Below are 10,747 nucleotides of genomic sequence, written 5' to 3' on the forward strand. Positions count from 1 at the left end.
AAGGTCAGCATTAAAAAAAAAGTGGAGTTAATATCTCAAAACTACTTGAAACTCCACTGTCACCTATGTTATGAGAAAGCACTCATAAGATACAGGCTGAAGGATTGTCTCTGTGAGCTTTTCAGTGGTCACACAACGTTAATTTCTGTCAAATAGTCTGAAAAGTGAGGTCAGCAAAGTTCACTTCTCTTGTATACCATTAAAAATGTACAACATAATTTTTATGCTGTCTGGTCCTCCACGCAGGGAGCTTTAACACTTGCAGTAGATGTTATACTACAACTGTAGAGTTTTTTGGTGTAGCAAAGAGCAATGAAAGCAAACACAGACATAGCCTTCTATATGCCTTCTCTTATTACTAATCACATCAAAAGCAACTACAAAATGTATTTTTAGCAAATGATCACAAGTATGAAGATACCAAGCAAAGGACCAAGTAACAACAAATCCAGTGCAATTCTTGCAAGAAATCAGCCACATGAGCCTTATTAAAGCTCTTAAGAGCGTGTTGCTATATGCTCTTTGTAAGACAACAAGCCATTATATTTGAACGAAAATCATAAAACAACTAATTTGCTCTGCTGTAATTTAGAAATATAAGCAGCAGAAGTACCAGCACCATTTTCTCCAAATAATATTTCCAGTCATAGAAATCTTGTTTTCCGCAATGGTAAAAAAAACCAACTGGAAAAAGCAAGGTCTGCATCAACAGGGTGGTTGGTTTTTTTCCTCCCTAAAGTTACTTAGACTTCTTTAGGGTCAAATAAATACAGTCCAAGAGATCTCAGTTATCATGCTTTTGCACAAGGACCAGTCACTATTATTTATTTGACCAGACCAACCAAATCAACTCATACTTGCCCCCCAGAGCCCCACATACCTGTCCTTGTAAGGTCACGCGACTTCTGTCTTGCAGAAGCTGATTAGAAACTGAAGAATGCCAAGGATGGATCTGACTTGGAGGCTGTGCCCGAACGAGATCGGATGACTGTGTAATTTGCTGTGGAGTTAGATGATGTTCTAGGTCATGCTCTAAAACATGGCTTGTGCTATCCTGAACGAATGCAGAATCATCGAACTGTGGCAGAAGGTCTTCCTGAAGGAGGTCATCCGGATCAAGTCCTGTAAATGGTTCACTATGAGTCTCGACTTGATGAAGTAAGTTCTCATCTAAAGACGTAAACCCGTTGCTTTCAATAGGGTCAGTGAAATGGCTTATCTGAGAAGCTGAACCAGTAGAAGCTGAAAAATTAATATTCACAGGAGAGAGTTTTGAACTACTAAAGTTGCCCTGAGGATGCGCAGAATGCAACATCTGAAAAGTATTTGAACTCAAAGATGTATTGGGATTCAACATGTGCTCAGTTGTTTCTTGCTTGGTCCCTGTTTGAGATGTAAAGGCATCGCTTCCAGTGAAGTCAGAGATAGAGTGTGTCTGCTGGCTGGTAGAAAGGGCTGCTGTAGACTGAAGAAGGCTGGTAGGGGAGATGTGGTTATTCGAGTAAGAATAAGGAGATGAAAACTGTTGGCTATTATTGACAGAACATGGAGTAATAGTTGGGGACTGCCCATCAAAATTTCCTTCTTGGTTCCCACAAAAATGTATCGAAGCACTTGCAGTTTGAGAAAACTGTTGAACAGACAGAGGCTGCTGTGAAGTTGATGGATTAGAAACTGAAGGTGGGTGGTTAACACTGACTCTGAGAGAAGTAGATACGCTAACTTCCATGAAGTCTTTTGGCTGACTCAGAGCATCCTGCCCCGTGTTGCTTCTGCTTTGTTGCGACTGTAGCGAGGCACACTGATGCTGCGGTTCATTAGCCTGAAATAAGGCAAAGTCATGGTGTGCTACAAAGCTTTTGTTTTGCTGCATAGACTGAGAATGTCCTTGGTGAAAGGGGGACCCATTTTGATTCGGAACAGTTGTGGCAGTTTGATGACCCCACATAGGACTACCGTCGGCCACATCTGGAAACATCCCATTAGACTGGTTTTGCGGATGAACTGGTGAACAATTGAATTGAGAGTGTGGCGATAAGACGTTGTCAGCTGAGCTATTAAAAGACTGACTTACTGAGTGAAGTTTCAGTGAATCATACTGATTCAGCTGATCAAACTCACTCAGCTTTTGTTGACTTTGAGCATCTTGCACATGGTTCAACGAGTCTATGTGCAAAGGTTCAAATTCTGCACCCAAATTCAACTCATCAACAAGTGAAACAGGTCCAGGTTGAACAAAGGCATCATCTGACAAACCTTCTAAGGTCTCACTAAAAAGATTGGCATCATCAAAAAAATCCATCATAGGATCAGTCATCTTGATAGGTCTGTACTGCTTTTTCTCTCAACTCCAAATGGAGTCAATTTTGGCTCTCTGCAGTGAACAGAAACAAAAGACATCCAGCAGTCACCACCTTATCCAAGGCATGCCAACATCCATTAGTGCTTTTAATGAAACATTCGTCTTAGAGTGTTAAAGCATCCTATGGGATATTTAAAAAAAAAAAAAAAAGAGAGAGAAAAATTACTGTCATGACTCTCATCACTCCTTCTCCTCCCAAACACTTTCATGGAGTTTTGGTATTTTGTTCATAAAATTACAACTTAATTAAACCACAAATCAAGTTACTTTTGCTTATAGTTGATGCCCTGTGAAGCATTTATCAGTTTATATAAAATATAATTAAAGTAATATTAAATGTAATGGTTTCATTTTTTCATTCAGTTTGCTCTACTACCTAAACCCCATTTTTGTCATTTCATTAAAACTACCAGATTGCAAGAGAATTGTGTTTTTATTAGTCCAGATTGCTTTTAGAAATACCATATAATAGATGGTATTATATGGTATACGATATAATAGATAAAAAGTACACAATGATTCTGTATGTTTAGAAAAAAAAACCTGAGAGGTTATAAACATTTAAAACCAAGGCTACCTAACTCTGAATTTGCCTCACAGAAATTCGCTTCTTTGCTCAAAAACCGAAGAAACACTTTTCATCTTATTTTTTCCTACTTTCTTCCAGCATAAAGCCAGCGAGATTCTTCTACACCATCACTGTCCTTAGAACAACTTGGACCAACTGTAGACAATAAAATGAGCCCCACACCAGAGGTACAACCTGATGAAGCAACTGGAAGATACTGCTGCAGAAGTTTAATTTAAGGAGTTACTGCCCCCTATCAGCTAGAATTGCTTCAACAATATTACCAAGTGTGAGACATTTGGTAAATATAGAATTTTCTGCAGCAGGTTTTGTTTTGTTTCTTAAATCTAATGGAACCCAGAGGCATTCAGCAAAGTTTCTTACTAGTAATTAGTTTCTCCCTTGGTACCAATCAAGTGTCTCAACTTTGTAACAATCAAGCCGATTTCATGTAGAGAATTATGCAACAAGAACTACTATGTGGTAACTAATATCTAACAGTCATATAAAAAAGCCATACATGAGATTGATTTAACAGAATTTTTCAGAAATAATTACCAGGAAACTGTAACCCCCAAGTTAAGCCGAAATACGTTTCAAGGTTTGCCATCTTGAGATATGCTAAAGTATCTAGAACTTAAGCAGTACATTTGTTTTCAGAAATATCTCCCAGCTCTCTACTTTTTGTCCAGTCACTATTCGTTAAACTGGATACCTGTACTTTCTTTAATCAACTTGTTTTTAACATTAAGAGATATGTTTTAAATTAAAGATTTAAACCAAAGTATTAGAAAAAGAAAAATGGTATTAAAATAGATCTTGTGAGTCCAAGTGAATGAAAAAATAGTAATTGCTGCATAATCCATGTTTTTAATTTTAAAACAATGTTGTATTATGTATGGCCTAAAACTATCAATCACTAAAAGAATATAAATCAATGCACTATTGTTGTTCCTCTTGATCTGAAAAAAGCAGCTCTCATGTACTACTACTGTAATATTAACTTTTTTAAACTTTAAGGTATTTTTAAAATTTTAATTATATTCAAAAATACTTAGAAATGAAACTGGCTACACTCAGCCCAGTTTGATTCCTTCCTTAAGTGCGTGTGCAGCAAGAATGAATCACCAGAGCTAGTTTAAGAAACAGGTTTCAAGTTAAGATAGTCAATGCAACTCCTTGCAAAGGGGGAAAAAAATCCAACAAAATCCCATCCCCCAAAACTGAATCTGTCTCCATTTTGGCTGTTCATGAGAGTTTAATAACAACCCTTTACTGTCTGAAAGAAAGAGCAAGAAGTAGCCTGAAAGTTTCAAAGAGATGATCCCCTTTTACACTACATTAGCATGTGGTAGATCTGAGTTGTAAAAAAGACAAGCTGTAGTTACAGACACAGCAGGAGCAGAAATTAAGAGAATGGTACAAGATTTAAAGACCAGAAAAAAAGGAAAAATAGTTATTTTACAGAATACATCAAAAAAAAAAGAATGAATACGTGAGTAACAATAGGGAACAAAGATATCAAATTTTGCTTTCAAAAGTTTAAGTGAAACTAGCAGTAAAACAGATGATAATAAAAACTACTGATGTGTTTTGCTTCACTAATTGCATTGTTGATTGATTTGATGAAGTGGCAACAGAAAGCACGCTACTCTAGTTATAAGCAAGTAAATCAGGTAAAGATTCAGTTCATGACCATGATATCCACCCACCTTTCTTGTACTTCGACAGACTAAGTATCACTGCTTCCCAGGACTAATGTGTGACAATATCAGATAACGTCAGTGGCTTTGAGGGCCATTTTTTACAAAAGGAGTTGAAACAATGGGTATTCAGACAAACACTAGAAGCTATCTCAGAAAGCAGCTAGGGACAATTAGGAGACAGAAAGAATTAAAACTGAATTCATGAAAGCATGACAACAGAAATCCAGCATACAACAGCACGACAGGTTTGTGGCTTTGTATGATTTGCCTTTCTATTAGCAGATGAAATATTGTGTCAAGAGGTAGAGAGTACAGTTTATTAAAAATCAGATACTCAAAACCCCTATCACTTCTGCATAATATTTGGAAACGAGACATTCCCTCCCCAATATTAAAAATAAAATACAATAACACTATCATTATTTGTCAGATTTAATTATAACTACAGCTTCGGCCAAGTTCAAAAAGCTTCAGTAAATTAAATAATACCAAAGTTACTTCCCACTGATGCACCAATATAAATGACATTGTAATAGATTTAAAGATCAATGTACATGTTAAATTTCAAATTCACAGAGGGACAGAACAATTTCCTCAAAATCCCAGAAACATGTAAGATTAAAAAAGACCATTTAGAAGAGATGAACTCTTTTATTCCCTAACAGAAAGAAATAAGCCATTCTTTGTACAAGAGTGTCATGGCAGGGGAGCTGCAACTAGATGACTTTTAAGGTCCCTTCCGACCCAAAGCATTTCATGAATCTATGGCATCCATAGCTAAACATGGATTGTCAAGTTGCATTTTCTCTTATTGGTATCACTTTAACTAGGAGAAAACATGTTTGGGTAGCCTGTTTCAGTAAATAAAAAAAAAAAGAAGCACATCAAATTATACATATATAAATATGCATTATTTTATTTTAAAATTGCTGATCATGGTATGCATATATAATTACTCTTAAGTAATGAGCCATCTCTTTAGTAAAATCCCACCTGAAAATACCAGTTTTGTTTAGATTTCTACTCTGCTGCAGAGTTCAAAAACACCATGCTGAATACTCAAAAGACAACTAAAGTACCTTGTATTCTGATTTGAAGATTAGGAAGAGAAAGATTTGAAACTGACAGTCTTCAATTCTCAGGACTAGCTTCAAGTCCATGGCTACAATTCAATTCTGCATGAGAACACCAAACGGGAGCAAACTGGCTGGTGTGCGCTTGTCATTCTAACTCAGAACAGCCCGTTCTCTCACCTACGCTGGTTTTGCTGCAAATACCTCATGCAACCATGACCCCCTCTATTCCTCAGATGAGCCCAAACTCCCTTCTACCACCCCTCCTTTCTTGCAGGTAGCCTCCAGGAAATAAATATTAAAGGTTTACAGAAGAAAAAAAAAAAATTCAGTAACAGTCAATTGTTATGGTCATTCATAAAAGTTCAAGTCAACCAACGCGAGAAATAACATTTTACTTGGAAGCAAAATTCATCTCCTGGTGCAACTAAAGACAAAGTTCTACCATTCTCAAAGTTGTTTGATTCTCTGTGAATGGCACAGCTTCTTTACTGATTACAGCTCTGCTTAAGCTGAATAGAGCAAACCCACACCAAAGAGAAAGCATAACACAGAATTCTCTGTATAAAACAGCACGGCATGTGCTGTAGCTCTTTAGTACACTTCTTTAAGAGATCCATTTCAACATTAATTTTAAACTCAAGGTAAAGGTATCAAGCCTCATAGTGGTATTTCAGCAAGCAGTGCTTAATATATGGAGAGACCATATTACAATAAATTCTGTAATGTACAAAGGAATTTTAGCTGTTTTATTTAGAGGCCTACAAAAAAAACCCCCAAACATCAGGAGCAATTAGAAAAAACCCCACATTTTCTAGTGAGATTTTTGTGGTTGCTTCTACTGTTTTGAAGTGGAGGGGTATAATGTCACAAAGTTTCTTCTGATGAAATACAGTTTATATTATTGAAAAAAAGTGTTGATGCTGTTTTTATGGCACAGAACTCAGATTCTTTCCTTTTGTTGCTTTCCAGGACAGAGTTTCTTTCTTCCCAAAATTTCAAAATCAAAAGATGAATGGTGAGATACACAATTAAAGCCTACAGAGCTGTTGTATCAATCTGAAAAGGACTTTAGTATCACAGGCCACTTTTTAAATTATTTACCTATATAACCACCATGCTGTTTCTCTATCTGTAATACCAAGAGTGTTTTAGTTAGAGCATTGACACTTATATATATATCTGAATTGTGAAGTTTAATAATTAGCTCGAGTCAAAACGAAGAGCTAGCACAGGCACCTGAAGAACCTTATATTAGGAAAGTATCCAATTCATCTATAAAAAGAGGTTGCTGAAATCTTCCAAATTAAAAACATAACACAAAATATTGAAGAAAAGGACCCAAACCAAGATAAAAAATATCCTTACCCATGAATATAAAAATATCCTTACCCATGAATATAAAACACATCTCTAATGAAGAATGAAGAAGCTCAGAGATGTGCTTTAAATCCAGACGGATACCTCATCATCAGAGACCTAAAAATGAAACATGGTACACAAGTCATACAAAAACCAACTTCAGGAGTATGCGTTCAAATGCAATACTTGAAACTCAAAAATTTAATATGTACCATAAACCCAAGAGAAACAGAATTAAGACATAATCAACAGTAGCCACGATTTTACAAATGTCTGATAAATCAGCAGGTAAAGTGCTCGATTTGTAGGATCATTAAAAAACAACCCAAATCTAAAATCTCTAAGGTTGAAGAGTGGTGTCTGTGCCAGAACACTAAATTTTAGGGCAAAACCAACAACAACAAAAGAGAGGTTTTGAGGTTCAGTTTTAAACCTGTCAATGCAGAAGGCCCTGTGCATGTTCCCTTTGGACAGCACTACGCTGTCACACACTGACGGATGTCCTTGCCGATAGGAACTGACACTGCCCTGCGAGGGGAGCAGACTTGCGTGACAGTTTCACCCTTGCCTTGACAGTAGGCAGAGGAGCTCAACTTCAAGAGGTTCACTTCTCATCTGAAAAGAGGCTTCAAAATAGCCAAAGGGAAAATGTGCATAGGGTAAAAGTAAAGGCTTCTAGGGCGTGTGAGTAAAAGCCTCAAACAAACCAAACACCCCTCTATGATCCTATGACTAAACGACAGACAAAAAGTGAGTATCCGAACTGACATTCCATACCAGCGTGTTTTTCCATAAACGACGTTACTTGTTCAAAACCATGACCATTCTCTCCCAAGCACACAGCATCCTCCAATTCTGATAAATACACATTTCCCTCTCCCTAAATGCAGTTTCTTCGTGACAAACTCTTAAGTGCTTCTGCAAGATTACTAATACAAGTTCAACTTTTAATATTTATTAAAAGATAAGATTGTATTTATCACCAGATTAAGAAGCAGATTTTAACACAAATATTACTTCTTCTCACATCTTTGAAACAATGCTGTAACATACGTTAAAGATATAAATTGGTTATAACAGCTATCAAAAGCCTCCAATGTTCCAGTAAGAAAACTTTATTCCGAACTAATTTAGTACACAAATTATTACATATATTCTTCTATTATTCAGTAACGTCAAGACTTATTCCAAGGTTTCTAAACTAAAATGCCTCTGCTCTACATTATCAGGGACACTTAAATAACACACAGAGATTTTCTTCTAAGATTCATAAATAACCATGTACCTAAACACAAAGTTAGGTGAAGGCTGCTAAAATATTTCCATCTTTGTCCGCCATCTATGTGAAGTGACATAAATTTTGGATCAGAACAGACAGAAAACTTCCTCTAGTTGTTCTCTTTTTCTACACTGCAACTATCATCATGCAAATAAAGCTTCTACCATGCAAAAGTCCTTTTCACACCCAGAAATTAGAATAAAGTTTGAAATTATTCAACTGTCAGGTTTTATGCAGCATTTCAACATATCTTTTTAATTCCCAAATTTCTGTTTATTTAAAAGGTCTCTGTCAACTAAACAAGGTTATAACATAAAGGTTTTGCAACACAAAGAGAAAAAAAATATTTCTTACTCTTTAGGACAGTGTCCACCTGGTTGAACAGTTTCCAATATGGAGACAATTGTGGAGTACTTAAGCTTTTGAAAAATCCTATGTTGAAAAGAAGAAAAAAAGCATATATAACTAAATATGCATTCACCAGATCTCCCATACTTTATTCTAGATGTAAAATATAATAAATACTTCAGACAGCAGAAGAATCACTGATTATACTAAATGCCAAAGAGAAACTCACACAAAAGGAACTTAAAGCTTTCTTAAGAAGCAAAATGGGGTCTATCTCCAGATTCTCAAATAAGCTATACTGCACGTGAACTTTTAATTATACATATAAAAATATATGTGTATATATCTGTTAAACGTGATATGGTGGAAAGCCTCCTTCTTTGGAAGAGAGTCTTGATGCTTTCTTTTAAATTTTGAATTGAAAATATTCACTAATATATAAGAAAGCTTATACAGAACCAGAATTAAAGTTGTTACAAGCATGCCTAGATCTATATATAAGGCTATCTTAGATCATTTTTTAAAACTTATCTTCCATAGTCCAACTAATATAGTTTCTTCATAAAATACTGAAAGAAAAATATACATTTCCCTAAGTGCACATGGCTTTCCTTATGTTCTTGATGGCATACTGAAGTATTACTACTACTACTAAGAAATTCTGAGCAATGGTAGTTTTAATCATTCTGGACACCAAAACACAAACCTTTATACAGATTAGTGTAGCAACAAATAAAGTATCCTGTTCAATTAGTTTAGAATAACCACTTTACCCCCATTTAAATTTTTTAAAACATCATATACATTTAATAAAACAATTTAGTTCTGTAAAAAATCCTTGTGTGCTGCTGTGTCTTCGGTCTTCGCAAAACCCTTCAGAAAACTTAACAGCACCACTTTAATAAACGCTTCAACTACCTTCTTCACCTATCTGCCAAAGGTTATTGCCCGCAAAGTAGCACAAAACACGTACGTGTGCACCAGCTGCTTCAACATTTAGTCTCCCAGTCCAGTTTTAACTCTCATTAGTTTAAACAAGGCCATTAGACTTTAATTAAAATGCCCAACATGTAGACATGCATTCTATTTCGTCATTTATATTTCGTGGGCATTAATTGAGATAGAGGGGCAATAATAATACAGAGAATGGCAACATCTTAATTTGCCACAATTAATTGTGGACTAGAAAGATACCAGAGAGAGACTCTGCTTGAAAAGAACAAAGCTCAGCACCAAGTCAGTTTATTTCAGTCAAAATAACTCTTAAGAAGTTCAAGGGTTTGGCCACAAAACTAATGAAGGAAGCTATACTAGAAACTAGTTCTGCTCTTTAAACTTACTGTGACTCTGCTTCTCCCGTGAAGACTTGTATAAATTTCAGAACTTAAGTGTGTTCCTGATAACAGTTCCAGGTAACAAAATGTCTCAATGTTCTTCTCTTCAGGTTTGAATACCACTAAACCAAACTTCTTTTTTTCTCTAAGAGCTTTGCCCACAAATCTCAGCATGTCTTTACAGAATATGAATGCCCTTTCCTACTCTCTTTAGTTGTCAAAAGAGTTCAAATAGCATATCTGGTGTAACTTATTTGTAATTTACCATTTACTTCTGGTTACTAGAAGGACAGTTAAACAAGCTTCCATATAAGTTTAAGAAGAGAATCCTCTTGGTGATGTTTAGATTCCTGATGTAAGCATTACAGCGTTTTGATAGTTTTGTCATAATTTTAGGTGTGATTCTGAAATTTAGACTTATAAAATGCATTTCTGAATTCCACTCTTTTTTCCTGAGGACCCACAGTGCCATTTGCAGATGTAGAGAAAAATTTGTATTGAAACAAAACAAACAAACAAAAAACCTTCTCATTTTCACATATGGCCTAAACCAAGATTTCATTACATAACATCAGAGACAAGAGACTCCTCAGCAGCGGCCTCTTTGAGTTCACAATCTGATAATACACTGACTTCCAACAACTCTCATGTTCCAGCCTGATAAGCATCTGTGAACTATGGCAAGTTCAGAAGCTGGAAGTACCCACTCGAGCAA

At 35.8% G+C, this 10,747-nt stretch overlaps 1 pseudogene; it reads right to left on the reverse strand.

Moving 5' to 3' along the window:
* Nucleotides 1–880: 880 nt before the first annotated feature.
* Nucleotides 881–8,787, reverse strand: LOC104272406 (annotated as a pseudogene).
* Between the last annotated feature and the right edge of the window lie 1,960 nt (nt 8,788–10,747).

This window comes from Apaloderma vittatum, unplaced genomic scaffold (genome assembly GCF_000703405.1).
Source record: "Apaloderma vittatum isolate BGI_N311 unplaced genomic scaffold, ASM70340v1 scaffold5734, whole genome shotgun sequence".
NCBI classification, from domain to species: Eukaryota; Metazoa; Chordata; class Aves; order Trogoniformes; family Trogonidae; genus Apaloderma; species Apaloderma vittatum.